The sequence below is a fragment of the Peromyscus eremicus genome, chromosome 13 (assembly GCF_949786415.1).
Source record: "Peromyscus eremicus chromosome 13, PerEre_H2_v1, whole genome shotgun sequence".
Lineage (NCBI taxonomy): Eukaryota > Metazoa > Chordata > Mammalia > Rodentia > Cricetidae > Peromyscus > Peromyscus eremicus.
In genome coordinates this window covers 61,246,966-61,262,164 of record NC_081429.1, presented here as the reverse complement: position 1 = coordinate 61,262,164, position 15,199 = coordinate 61,246,966, and the positions used below count along the sequence as shown (strand labels likewise).

Sequence of the window (15,199 nt, the reverse complement as noted above, 5' to 3'; positions counted from 1 at the left end):
CAAAAGACATAAATCTGATAACTCACAGATGTAAAAAATCTATGCACATGTATTTGTGTAAAACAGAGCAAGTAAATTTAATAAGACATTAAAGAATAGTAGAATTAAGATTCAGTGTGGAAACGTGAAGGTAGTACTCAATCTGATGTGCAAAATACTGTTTTCTCACACAAAGAAACCCTGCTTCTTGGTGTGGATAAGCAGTTACATCTCGTTATAGTTTGGATCTTCATTGTGTAGTAAAGACTCAGTTTCCAGGAAGGAGCTATAGGAAGGTGTGGAGACTTAACAGAGCCGCCTAGTGAGATGTCTTTGGGTCACTGGGAGAGTGCCCTTGAGGAGGGTGGTGGGGACCTGGCATTCTCCTCCGGCTTGCTTCCCTCCCCCCCCCACAAGCTTTACTTGGTAAAGATTGCAGAAACCCCAAATAAAGTCCAATGCACACTGGCATTCCACTTTTCTTCTGAAAGAGACATCAGCTCTGTTGGAGGGGAAAGACACACCTGGGATAAATCATCTTATAATGAAATGAGTTCACTTAGCTTAAGCCCTGGAGGTTTTAGAGCATAATTGATTGGCCTTGCAGGGCCAGCCACTGAGATGCAAAAAAAACCCGATTACTCTAAAAAGCATAAAATAGAATTTACAGAAAGTATTTTTACAGTGAAATCAAACATGGGAATAGCCAAAGTGGTTAATTATAGTGACATTCTGCAACAGTAGAATCTGCCCAGCTTCTGCCCAGCTGTCCTGTTGTCCTTATCCAAGAGGGGAATGAGGAGCTAAGATGGGAGGGTGTCGTTAAGTGGCCTGAGTTCCCCTGTGCTGGCTCTGCCAAGATCGGCCATGTGACCTAGCAACCTGTGGGAGTCAGGCTACTTCAATTATAACAAGTAATACATGCTTACGATCTCAGCATGTCTTCAAAAGAGTGCCATGGATGCAAGGGTTTTCATTAGCTTTAATGTATCTGATCTAATATATTAGACCTCCTAGCATGGGGGCTCAGTGGACAACTTGCTTCAAATCTGACTCATCAGCCCTGACTTCCAGAGATAGACCCAGAAAATCTAGCAGCGTCACACTGAAGAGAAGAATGTACTTCTCGGAGTAAGCCAAGAGTAGAGTAAACTCTACAGAGCTCTCCACCTCTCTCTGCCTCTGCACCCTCCATCTGCTTCTGTGACAAAGGTCATGCCCAATATTGAACAGCATTAAAATAGGATATGGAGAAGGAATGAGGATCTTTCCCTGTATAAATCTTTAACAGAATTTACAAGGGAAGAAGTTACTTTACTGAACCCCAGGACCCAGAATTGCACTCAAAACAGCAAACAGATGTTATCAAGCTATATCCACATATTGAATCCAACATTTATAGTGGATATCTGTTTTCAAGGTTGCTTTCTACTCACTGGCTGCTTTCGGTGAAATATGTTAAACTTAGTTATCACCCCCCCTCCCCCACCACAGTATTCTGGACAGGGGCATGGACCGTGAACATAACTTAAGATAAGGCTGTGCATTCAGCTTAGCTTGTAAAACCTGGTTGCATGGGGAGTCCAAAGCACAGTTAGGTTGGTTATAGTTTTCTTAGACAGCTTAAATTTAAACAAACAGAATACACAGTAGGCAGACTGAGTCCATTGTTTCAAATGGTTTCAAAGCATATAACTAACTTGTTGCAAGGCTGAGCAAAAGTTCGGTTTCTGTGTGTAAGAGGTTTTTCCAGAAAAAGTTATTACCACAGGAATGCTTGATGCATCTCCAGTATTTTCCCTGAAGGTTTTAGTGTCTTTAAATCCACTAATTCTACTTACCTTCTGACTCCCAAAACATTCATCAAACCAATGCTTGTACTGGAGAGATGAGCAGTAAAACCACAGGACTGGTTGTATTATGATACAACAGCTGTGATTGTTTCTTTCTGTTGGTTTGGTTTTGGTCTAATTGTGCCCCCACAAAGGTTCGTGTATTTAAAGCTTAATCTGAAGGTACTGGGACCATGAAGAGGTGGAGCCTAGTTGGAGGTCCCTAGGTCAGATAGTATACACCCTTAAGGTATGAGAGCCCAGACTCTTTCTCCACTTCCTGGCATATAATGGGCCCGCATACATTGGCCCCCACATTGCCACCCAACATTTGCCCAAGGTATGTGGGTAAATACAAGGGCGTGGATGGGACAAAAATCATATGGTAATTACTCCAGATCTTAGTTGGTAAGAAGGAAAACAAAAATATGAGAGTGTTTATATAGATACATAGTTGAAAGGCAGAGATTGTTCAATGATAAATTGTTTTCAAGATTGTAGGAACTTTGAGGCTCCCAGTATCAAGAATTACCCCTGGATGTTAAAAAATTATCACTGTTCATATTATCTTAAGCATGTGTATATAACTAAACTGTTCAAGTGCATAATTTTTTTTTTTTTCGAGACAGGTTTCTCTGTGTAGCTTTGCGCCTTTACTGGAGCTCACTCTGTAGACCAGGCTGGCCTCGAACACTCAAAGAGCCGCCTGCCTCTGCCTCCCAAGTGCTGGGATTAAAGGCTTGCCCCACCATCACCCGGCCTAAGTGCATAATTTTTAAAATGCTATGTGTTTTAGTAAACAAGAGAATAAATTCATGTCTCCATCTTTCAAAGCCACGTGCCTTTAAGCTTTTAGTACTAATTATTCATCCAATATTTTTTCTTAACCACAGTTTTTCTTAGTGGTTTGTATCAGATTAATTTGATTGAAAAGTTATGAACAAGGAAAAACAGAATCCATTGCTCTTGGTCTTTTATTTACAATGTGAACTTCTTTACCCTATTTCATAAAAGTATGTTCTTACTTGGGTAACAATTCAGCCTTCCCTCAGAGGAAAAGAAGCTTGTAATTTGATATACAGTTTTTCCAGAATATAAAAGTGTGAACTTTAGAAAAAAAGAAAATGTATTTGATAGAATGATCTAGATTCTCCCCTAGATATGGTCTTTCAAATTGCTGAGGTTGCCAAATATAATCAGAATTGTTCATATTTCTATTTTTCTTTAAGCATTTCTATTAAATGGACCTCTGCCATTCTGCATGAAAATTTTGACACTATTGGCTTCTATTTTTATACATTCTTCTTTGCTTTTATGTTTTAGCAGAATTCCTGAGCTAAATATTCTTTGTTCTTTTACGAAATCTTAGCTCCTCTGCTTTTCTATTGAGTTCTTTTATTTTCAAGTTAATGTTTAGACCTAGAATTCACCATTTGTTTTTGCTTTTATATAAATTTAGTGTCCTCTCTTTTTGCTCTAGAATAATGTACTTTAAAAATGAGGTCTTAGCTGACCCGAGCTCGTGGGAGCCTCGTGGGAGCTCACGGACTCTAGACAGACAGCTATGGAGCCTGCATGTGAGTGACAGTTGTGTAACTTGGTCTGTTTGTGTGGCCCCTGGCAGTGGGACCAGGATCTGTCCCTGGCACATGATCTGGCTTTTTGGAACCTCTTCCCTGTGGTGGGATACCTTGCTCAGCCTTGATGCAGCGGGGAGGAGCTTGGTCCTGCCTCAACTTGATGTGCCATGCTTTGTTGACTCCCATGGGAGGCCTTACCCTTTCTGAGGAGTGGATGGAGAGCGGTGTGTGTGGAAAGAGATGGGAGGAAGGAATGTGAGGAGAGGAAGGAGGGGAAACTGTGGTTAGTATGTAAAAGAAATTAAAAAATAATTTAAAAATGAAAGGAACAAAAAATATGAGGTCTTGTCAGTATCAAAAATGTGTTTTCTTCTGCCTTGTGACACTCACTATGTGGCAGAGATTTCTCGGCAGGATTACTCCTGCGATGGTCTCATCTTGGTAACCGTCAGTTCCTGATACATTTGCCATGGCCTCTGTGCCCCCCCCCACCTTGGGTGGGTGGGGAGTGCTGTTTGCACGTGAGGGCAATGGTAAAACATGCCTCTCAGCTGCATGTACTTGGCTGCCCTCTGTTCACCCAGAGCATGGCCAGGTATCTACATCAACCGTCACCTCTCCTAGTGTCGTGCCCACCTGACGAACAATGTTTTCACAGCCAGTTGATTATAAAGCATCCTTGACCTTATGGCTGCTATTGTCTTTTTACCAGAAGTTTCAGAAAGGCTTTTGCTCTGCCCCAGATAGCATCCATCGCCACCCTTTATCAGGGTCAGCTAATGATTTCTTCCCAGTCCTTTGCTCACCAAGGAATCTTTGTTGGGTGGAGAGTATACATAATCTGCCTTCTTGTTAAGAATGCTTAATCCATCATAAATTTCATTTTAAAAGATTAAAAAAGTATGAAACATCCCCCCACTCCAGCTGTACCATATGTTAGGGCCCAAAATGGCTATACAAATTTAAGACGGTTGAAATCATATCAAATATTTTTCCCAACTACATAACAATGAAATTAGAAAACAGTTTTAGGGCAGTGGGAATATATTTCAGTGGTAAGGTACTTGCCTAGCATAAGAAACACCCTAAGAAATACTTTCTTCTGGACCAGGAGAAAAAGAGAGAAAATAACAGGGGGAAAGAAAGAGAGGATGTGAGGGAGAGGGGATAGAAGGAAAGAAGGAAAAGTGAGTAAAATTCCAGAAGTTACTTCTTCCCGAACAGCCAGTGCCCCTTTTGAGTAACAGGGAAATGAAAAGGTATCTTGAGACAAATGACAGTTGAAATAGAGCATGTCAAACCTGTGGCAGTTCCAAGAAGGGACTGGAAAACCAGAAATGCTTCCATGAAAGAGAAATCCTCTTTCCCGTATAGATCACAAATTTCAGACTGTCAGTGTTGCTCACAGTCCATGTCAATGAAATCAGTCCCCCCCCCCCCCCCCCCCCCGTGAATCAATAGAGATCTTAAAGGAGAATTTGTCTCCATTCCATTAATCAATTCTAGTCCCTGGGCAACATTTACATTCAGCTTGAAAATAGGAGTAATGGATGAGACATGGAGCTTTCAGATTTTGGTAAGGTACCCCAGGGCCTAGATGGCAAAGATTTTCATCTTTTTGTCCAGGAAATAACCTAGCACAATCCGACTTCCGTGGGACTATTAATCACTCTGGGCAATGTTTTACCAGTGCCTTTTAATGAAATGGGAGCAGAAAGAATGATTGAGAAGTGGTCTGTGTGTTATCATAATACTGCTCATTGGGTGAAAAGTGCATTTGTGAGCAAATCTGGCACTGCCTAGCAACTGTCTCCAGGCAAAAGGGGCTGGGACCCAGCTGCCTCTGCCTTTCAGGAGCCAGAAGCCTGTTTGTGCACACTGACAGGATATCTGCTTTGGGTAGCTGGAATTCCAGTGTTAAGGTACGGTTCTCAGCAACTCTTAATTCTAAATATTTTGTTTGTTATTAAGTGACACATTTAACATGTATTACTAAATTCTATCCATCTCCGTATAAATACCACACTTACTTAGTAAATTAAGCTATAGTCCATGTGACCTTGCTCTTCGGTATTTGAGTATCCAATACCTAAGTCACACTCCTCTACCTCAGACTCTTGCCACTACCCTTTGATTATCTCAGATTTTGAAATGTAATGGAATATAATATCTGAAAATAAGGTTGTAGTATTAAAAAAAAAAAACATAGTAATTCCTTTTTAGCCCAGACTCTGTCACTTTCTTAAAAGGTCCAGGACTCGACCCCCATTCCCGCATATGGTTTGATGTTAAACATGCCACAGGAACTTCTCATGTACCCCTCCCCTTAACCGGCCCCTGGCCTTCCTGAGTGGCCGCTACTCCCACTCCAGTTGGTGACCCTCACTGCTTTGCCCTTGCTTCAGGACAAATCTAAGCTGACAGCAGTCATCTGGAGTTAGAGAGTAGAGGACTGCGTGAGGAGTAGCAGTCTCTCTACAGAGAAGAGTACTTAGAAATTTTAGAGGAATGTAGTCAATACTGCAGCCTCCAACTGGTTGGTACTTGGTACTCTTGGGCAGTTAGCCTCTGGTACTTTAAAAATATATTTTATTCTTCGAGAATTTCATACCTGTCTTCAATGTGTTTCTATCATGTCAAACTCCCGTCTCCTGCCAACTCCTCTCAGACTCTCGCTCACCATATCTCCTTCCCAACTTTATGTTCTCTCTCTCAACAAACAACTTTAAATAACTCCAACATGCCTGTATGCTCATGGGCATAGGGCATGGACAACCTACCAGGGGCCACTCCCCCTGAAGAACACTACTCTGCATCCACAGCTGTCAACAACCAAGACCTACTCAGGGGTGGAGCCAGGTGAACCCCTCCTCTGCTCATACTGGAGTTTTGATGGGCTCCAACTTACGCAGATCTTGTACCACACTTACTTAGTAAATTAAGCTATAGTCCATGTGACCTTGCTCTTCGGTATTTGAGTATCCAATACCTAAGTCACACTCCTCTACCTCAGACTCTTGCCACTACCCTTTGATTATCTCAGCCAACACTTCTACACCAGACTTCTATGTGGTGATATTGTGTTCCCTAAAATATTGTGCACCCTAATAAACTTATCTGGGGTCAGAGAACAGAACAGCCACTAGATATAGAGGCCAGAAAATGGTGGCACACATGCCTTTAATCCTAGCATTCCAGAGGCAGAGATCCGTCTGGATCTCTGTGAGTTCAAGGCCACACTGGAAACAGCCAGGCATGGTGACTCATGCCTTTAATCCCAGGAAGTAATGGCAGAAAGGTATCTAAGGCGTGAGAACCAGGAACTAGTGCTGGTTAAGCTTTTAGGCTTTTGAGCAACAGTTCAGCTGAGATTCATTCTGGATGAGGACTCAGAGGCTTCCAGTCTGAGGAAACAGGATCAGCTGAGGAATTGGCAAGGTGAGGTGGCTGTGGCTTGTTCTGGTTCTCTGATCTTCCAGCATTCACCCCAATACCTGGCTCCAGGTTTGTTTTTATTAATAAGACCTGTTAAGATTCATGCTACACTTCTGTTGTGATACCCGTGACTCCAGAACTTACTCTTTCTAGCTCCTCTTGACTGGCTCCAAGATTTCTCTCTCTGTTCATGCTTTTAAAAATCTTCACTAAACTGTGTTGTCTCAGCTCGTACACAGCAGGCGGGTTTGTCTTATGAAGGAAGCATAAATTGTGTCATGTACATAAACACTAAAATTCTTTCTATGCTCTACTAGCCAAAACAGAGTTACATGGCTGAGTCCAGATACAAAGAGAGGATAGACATATTTCCTAGAGAGAAATTTCCAACTACTCTGTCCATTGGGTGAGTGTAACAAGTCTTTCTCTATCCCACCAGCTCCCAAATAATGACACAGAGAGCTCTTATTAATTATGAAAGCTTGGCCGATAGCTTAGGCTTGTTTCTAACCAGCTCTTATAACTTAAATTCACCCATTTGTATTAATCTGTGTTCTGCCACGTGGCAGTTACCTCTCCTCCTGTAATGCTGCTTTCCCTGCATCTCCAGGCATCTTCACCTTTCTTCTTCCCCAGCCCTCTCTGTCCCCGGAAGTCCCACCCATAGCTCTTCCTGCCTAGTTATTGGACATTCAGCTCTTTATTAAACCAATCAGAAGGCACCTTCGCAAAGACACATCTTCACAGAGTGTACAAATATCCCACAGCAGGTAAGACAGAATCTACTCCAGACACGAGGTTTCCTGCCCGTGTAAGATCTAAAGAAACATGTCTGCAGGTAGATCCTCCACTTGAGAGAAATGTGTTAAAAGGAGACTTTCTCACCATTTCCCAGGCTCCCTTAACCACACATGAGCTGAAAGAGAAATCTTCTTTGTGATGTGTATTTCTTTAGAACATTCATGTCCTTTCAGTGTTAACCACAGCAGGAACAGCCAACACACAGGGCTATGGCCTTTCCTCATTAAGGAAGCAGGCATTTTTCTATCCCAATTTCTTGTGATTTGCTCCCAATACAGAAGAACTAGAAAGAAAGCTAGGAAAATTCTGGAAACCACCACTGCTGTTCTTTCTCACTATAAGCCACAGAGTTGTTTTTTTAAGGATGAAAAAAAAAAGGAACTAAGAGAAGACATATTCCTAGTGGTTGGAATGACTAGATGGCTGTGAAATCTCTGTCTGTTGTTACAGAAGAATCTACAATACAAAGATTTAACAGAGCAAGATGGAAGAAAAGAAATAGACATGGGAAGTGCAGGTGGGAAGGGGGGAGGTAATAGGATGTATCAGGTGGACTGGAATAAAGGGAGCATTCTTAGAGTTAGTTGAAAGAGCTTGGGATGTCAGTAGAACCTGGATGCCAGAGGGGAAGGTTATTTAGAATGAGCATGGAAAGAGGATGCAGAGAGAGGATCCTAGAAAGCTGATAATGGGTGGGGGAGGGGAGTATTTGTTACTCTCCTGTGACTGTGACAAAATGTCAGACAGAAGCAGCTTAAGGAAGGGCTGGACTTGGCTCACAGTTGGAGTGTACAGTCCATTATGGCAGGAAGGGCCTGGTGCAGGAGCAGGAGACAGCTGCCCACGTTCCATCTGCGCTCAGGAAGAAGAGAGCTGTGAATGCTGGGCTCACTTTCTCCTTTCTCTTCAAGCCAGGATCCCAGCCCATAGGGTAGTGCTGCCCACATTTCAGGTGAATCTTCCCACTTCCATTAAGTCAGTCTGGAAATTCCTTCACAGATATGCCTAGAGGTTTGTCTTATATGTGATGTTAGATCCTGTCAAGCTGACAAATTAGCCGTCACAAGTCTACCCTTTGTAAACCACAACCACAGTGTTTGTGCCTATGACCATCCAAAGTAAATAAGTAAACACAAGTTACATGTATCCAACACAAAGTGACACGTTATAAACACCCCCGTTCCAAAAGGGAAGAATAGGGGCACAGCAAGGAATGATGGGACCAACCGAGGAAAGACCAGACCCCAACAGGGCAGCTATCAAGTCCAGTAGCTTCACGACTAGCATCTGGGGCTTCTTATGGGAATCATCCTGGCTCTAACAGCCTTGGGCTGTCCAACCCAAAGGTGGACAAAGGAAGAAATTTATCCCACCAAAGGATGAACAAATTCCTTGTTTTTTGTACTTCAAAAAAATGACAGAAAAAAATTAAGAATCATCAGGAAAAAAACACTAAACTGGAATAAGGAAATTAAGTAATAAGTTTTTAGATAAATGTAATGGAATAAAATATGAATCATTTCTAAAGTGAGTAAATATAAAACAACGTAATTTTAATTTGAATGCAGTTTGAGGGAGTTTGGATAAAGTGGTTTCTAATGTTATGCAGAATGGCTCCCATGAGAGGAGACTGGGGAGTGGCCTCTTCCTTAGACTGGAGCGTACCATGACCTCCTTACTGACTTTGATTCAGGCTTAGCAAAAAATATCAAAGAAAGAACAGAGAACTCAGAAATAGATCCTAGTGCATGTGTGTATTTGATATAGAGCAAAATGGTGTTTTAGTGAAAAGGACATGATGGGTTATTTTTAAAATGTCACTGATCCAATGGTCTAATAATCTGGAGAGAATATATGTTAAAATAAGTTAACACTGATTAAAGAAAAGGAAAGCAAAGAATGTGTTATGTATTCTCAAAGATTCCTCAGCTTAACTAAGCAAGATAGCACATGGAAGCTGTTAAGGGAAAGATAAAAAATTAATTTTAAACCCTGTATAACCAAGGATTAAGTGTAAAAATAAAAAGAAATGAATGTGTCAGCAGGAACTTAACTTTAAAAGGAAAATGATAAATAAAGAGGACTGTATGAAACACGGTAGAGAGGAGCCCAAGTACACAGGAGTCCTTACCGTGGATGAACCACACACAACCAACGCAGAGGAGGGATGAGTAAGGTTTGGAGAAAAAGCATATCCGATGGCGGGCAAGTATGAGAGTGCACTCAACTCTGCCAGCAGCAACACATCATTTCACTGTCTTTCCACTAGGAAAAGCTGAACGGGAAACTCCCTGTCACCGAAGAGCTTGGGGAGAAGGGTCCTCTCACGCAGGTGGAAATGTTTCAGCCTTTTAACCATGTAATCTGGGCCGAAGTAAAAGGTTGTTGAGTTTGAAACCAGCATGTGCTACAAAGTGAGACCCTGCCTCGGTAATCAAAACAAATGCAAGCTGGCGCTGTCCTTTGAAATAAATACATTTGCCTACCCTGCTCCTCGGAGTCCAACCCGTGGAAATGAAATCCTGACTACGGCATGCACACCATGCGGTTTGTTGCAGCAGCACCTGCAGTAGGGAGAGACTGAGCAGAGTCCATGCACTCAGCAGGCCCGTGCCTGCCTCTCTCAGGGTGTGATGGCTCACCCATATCGTGTATCAGTCAGTCATTCAAAGAAAGCGGCATTGCCACAGTGTCCACTACATGTATGACTACTGACAGGCAAGACAGCGGAGCTTTAGAATCTCCACCTTTTCCGTGAGTGACACAGGGTTGATACCGACTCATCTCTGCTTGATGAAGTCCCGGGACAGTATCCCAGTTCCCACTTGGGAGCTGTACTTAAGGTTCATCAGCACTGTACACAAGTCAAGCTGTCTTCAAGGGCATCTCAGAAGATCTTTTTGAAGGTTTTCACAGTTAAGATGCTGGGCACATATGAACAATCTTTCTAGAGACATTTTAACAAAATGCGTGTTTTCTTAGAAAAGGACGTCCATTTATAACAATAAATATATATTTGTCTAGATACTTGAGAATTTAATTTTTATATCCCACTTACAGTAAAAAGTTCTTGTAAAAGAGAAAGCTGGGGCTAGAGAGATGGCTCATTGGCTAAGAGGACCCAGGTTCAGTTCCCAGCACCCACATGGCAGCTCACAACCATCTGTACCTCCAGTCCCAAGGGATCCAATGTGTTCCTCTGACCTCAAGAGGAACCAGGCACACAAGTGGTACCCAGCCTCATATTCAGGCAAAATGTATACACATAAAGCACATACACAAGAAATTAAAAATTTAAAAATCAAATGCTGTTACAAAGCAAGCAGAAGAGTTAATAACGAGTATAATACAGACACAGGGTTAGCCTGTCCCAATAGTGGCCCCGTCAGATCGCCATGAGTCACTCGGTGGGTGTGGCTTGGGCTTTCTTGTTTTAGAAAGTCAATGTTTATTTCCACCCATTGCATATCAAGTCCTACAAATTTGTGTTCTGTTCTGTGGTTTACACATAGCCTGGAATTCACAGTTCTCCCTCATGTATTAACAACTCCATTTAGTGTGCGCACGTGCACATGTGTGTGTGAGTGTGCACAGGGGAGCACCAACCTGGGGTGTCATCCTCAGGGACTGTATGCACCACTTTTGATGCAGGGTCTCTCCCTCACCTGGAATACATCACGTAGGCTGGATTGGCTGGCCATTGATGAGCCCAGGATTCCACCTAGTTTTGCTCCCCAGTGCTGGGTGTGCCCGTGTGCCCAGCATTTTTACATGGGTTCTGGGGCTCTAGCTCCTCTGCTTGCAAGGTGAGTGCTCCGCCTGTGAGTGCTCTGCCTGTGTGTGCTCTGCCTGTGTGTGAGTGCTCTGCCTGTGAGTGCTCTGCCTGTGTGTGCTCTGCCTGTGAGTGCTCTGCCTGTGTGTGTGTACTCTGCCTGTGAGTGCTCTGGCTGTGAGTGCTCTGGCTGTGAGTGCTCTTCCTGTGAGTGCTCTGCCTGTGTGTGTGCTCTGCCTGTGAGTGCTCTGCCTGTGTGTGCTCTGCCTGTGAGTGCTCTGCCTGTGAGTGCTCTGCCTGTGAGTGCTCCGCCTGTGAGTGCTCCGCCTGTGTGTGCTCCGCCTGTGAGTGCTCCGCCTGTGTGTGCTCTGCCTGTGTGTGCTCTGCCTGTGTGTGCTCTGCCTGTGAGTGCTCCGCCTGTGTGTGCTCTTCCTGTGTGTGCTCTGCCTGTGAGTGCTCCGCCTGTGAGTGCTCTGCCTACTGAGCTCCCCCCAGACCCTTGTTTTCCTCTACTAACTGTTTGAGTTCCTATTAAGCATTATGCATTCAACTAGGAACTAAGAATGCCTAACGACCTCATCCTTCCATTTGAGTGAGGGCACATGAATACAAAGTATTCATTACAATGTAGTATTTATTGTGGGCACATACATGAAATGTGAAGGAGGAATGAGAACAAATCTCCTAAATCAATCGGTTAGAGCATCAGATTTGGGGGCAATAACTGAATGACTCATTTCTGCATGTTTTTCCAGAAAGAATTTTCAAGAATAAAATAATGATTTACATAATAATACACTACATTTTCAATAATAACACTATACATATTCTTATATTTTGTGATTATATAACTTTTTATGCTGGTATTAGCATTGCAGCTATTAAATCTTTTGCCAAATATTTTAATTAAAATACAGTTATATCACTTCCCCCTTCCCCTATCTTACCTTCAACCTCCCCAATACCCCATTTAAACTCTCTGAAGCTGATGGCCTATTTTTCATATCTATGCAGCCTGCTGAGTCCGATTTTGTTGATCGTGTGTACATTGTCTCAGGCTGACCACTTGTCAGCTGAAGGAGGAAGAGGATAACCTTAAGGGGCTCGTCTCTAGTAGAGGCCAACTCTTCCTCCTTCAGCAGTCATTAGTTGCCTGTAGCTCTTTGTCTAGGGGTGGACCCCATGAGATTTTTTTTCCCAGTCCCCATTAGCATGACTATTGATGCTGGCATTGTTCAGGTCTTGTTTAGGCAGCTATTTCTAGGAGACAATCTCACAGCAGACTTTCTGGTCCTCTGGCTCTTCCCATGCTCCTGTCTCATCTTCCATGATGTTCTTGGAAGCTTACAAGCAGGAGATGGATTGTAGATGTATCTGCTGAGGCTGGGCTCCCCATGACCTGTTGATCTCTGCACTGTGTCCCGTTGTGGTGCAGCTGTTAGGTGATTTAGAAGAAAGCATGGGTGGTACTGACGTCCACACAGAACCTTACTTCAGCTCTGTCTTCGCCAGGTGAGGATGGGGGTGACACTTCAAGTTGTTTCTGTTTTAATGTGGAATATGTTACTTGCTGACTTGTAGGGGATTCACTTTTAATTCGTTTATTTTAAATACATATCCATTTAAGACGCTTAGTTCTACAATTCAATAGGAAAAATACACTTATCTAGAGGCAATAAGCATATATACATTTAAACTAGAAGGTCTAATCTATGTTGTCTTAAAATATTGATAGCTAAGTAAAATGACTTTTAGGCATAGACTCTAGCATGAATTTTTAACAACAGTTGAAGTAAGAATCATTGTTATTAATTATTTTAAGACAGGGTATCACTATATAACCTGGCCTGGCACTCCTAGTGCCCCTGACTTTTCAACCCTTCCATCTTAGCCTTCCAAGGGCTAGAATTATAGGTATACACTACTATACCTAGAATATCTAGATATTTTAAAATACACCTAATTACATATCTCCGAGAAGATGTTATTGGTTCTTGCTTGGTAAATTTGGAGTCTAAAAAACAAGAAAAGGCTTTTGCTTATGCAAAAAAAATAATTTTAAAAAAACCTTACCTTCGTTGAGGGTATAGTATTTACAAGCTGTGCTCCTAACACCTGTGAGTGAGCATTTTCCGGTGTGAGACTCTCACACACATTGATGCTATGAATATTCTTATCTCTTTGTAAAAATGTGCATAAAATTTTGTTGACTATACATACTGAACAGACACAACTGAAAAATCTAAAACCTAAAATGACCCCACTACAAAACTCAAGAGTCACTTTTGGATTCTTCTTTTATATGTAAGTTCTCCCCACTGTATGTCTCACTAGTTGTCACCCAGGATATCTGTCCAGTCTCATTTCATACAATGAACGCCTCCCACTAGCTCTACCCCAAAGCCTTCATATCTTTATTCCCTCCCCATTTCCTACTGTTGCACTTGGCTGCTCCTTATTACCTTTCATGTCCTGACTCAAACATCGCCTTAGCAAAGACTGTTCTGAATGTATAAAGCTGTAATAAACACTTTACACGAGGGTGTATATACATGTCTGATAAATAAGAGAAAAGGTGCTCAACTTATCAGTTGCACCAGAAGCTCAAATTAAGATTAACATCAAATCCCACTATAGAATCACCAAACTCTTGAGTTTCTCACTTTTGCCGCTAGTCACCATTTAAACTTGAGAAATCAGAAACAGGAGCATGGCTGTAAGTGATCACCAAGAGCTCTAGTTTTGGGTGGTGCGGTGAGTTCTGCCTGTAGTCCCAAATACTTAGGAGGCTAAAGTGGAAATGTGAGTCTGTGACTCAAGGCCAGCCATAGGATTTGTCTTTAAAAAAAAAAAGCGTAAGTTTGGTAGTTGTTGACATAAAGGTGATCTGAAAATAATGTTAACAGATAAGCTCACCTGAGAATCTGAAAAAAAAGTTATAAATTTAAAAAGACATGACCTCAGACGGGGTGGGATTATCAAGGAATAGAAGAAGGCCAGAAGCCTCAATGTTCACGTGAGCTAAGGGAGAAAGCAGTCGAGGAAGACACAGGAAATAAAACACAGACTGGGGAGACAGACTAGGACAGGCCAGGTAACTCTGTGGACACAGGAGGCACCAGGATGAGGATGAGCAAGCTAGTGTGGTGGACTTGGAAACCAGAGGGGGTCCCAGAGAAGAAAGGGGGATCCGTAGCTTTTGTAAAATATGGTGTGAACTAATACATACTCCAGCACTCTCTAAACACCTAAGGAAGATGAATTTGAATGATGTTTATATGGCCTCATAATGAACAAACATAGGTTCTCTGTCTACTCTCCAGGGCCCATTTCTGCTTTGGGGACAGGCTGAGCCCAGACCAGAGGGAGAAATACGGAAACTCAGTTGTCAGTTGGTTGTGGCTTTTGGGTCACCTGTCAGTGTCCTCAAAGAGATGTTTGCTGTCTGTCCAGGCGTCATTACTCCATCCATATTGACTTCATCTTGCAAGAACCAGACTACTGATCATATTATCTTAAATAAAACATATAAGACCACATATAATCTAACTCATTTCACAAAATTTACCAGAGCATCGGTCAAATACAAGAAAACTGATTTAAAGCTATAGGCTAATAGATATCACTCATAAACATAATTGAAAGGTACCATGAAAACATTTGTACAAACCAAATCAATCAATTGTAACCAACTTTTTTTTAATTCTAAAAATGAATATAAAGTGACTTAATGTTTGAAAATCATAAAACAGATCAAGTGATGAAACTGATTATCTTAATAGATGGGGGAAAAGCATTTT

The 15,199-nt window shown here is 42.2% G+C and overlaps 1 protein-coding gene across 3 annotated transcripts in view; it reads left to right on the top strand.

Annotated features, from left to right (window-relative positions):
- Positions 1–2,004: 2,004 nt before the first annotated feature.
- C13H2orf88 (chromosome 13 C2orf88 homolog) overlaps positions 2,005–15,199 on the top strand; it is a 42,996-nt gene continuing 29,801 nt past the window's right edge. Inside the window, exon 1 of one of the 3 annotated variants that reach the window (XM_059278501.1) lies at positions 2,005–2,151. The gene's annotated coding sequence lies outside the window, so the exon portion shown is untranslated. Of the gene's footprint in view, positions 2,152–5,207; positions 5,314–15,199 lie in introns of those variants that run through there. The other 2 variants (XM_059278497.1, XM_059278499.1) reach the window with 2 other exon arrangements.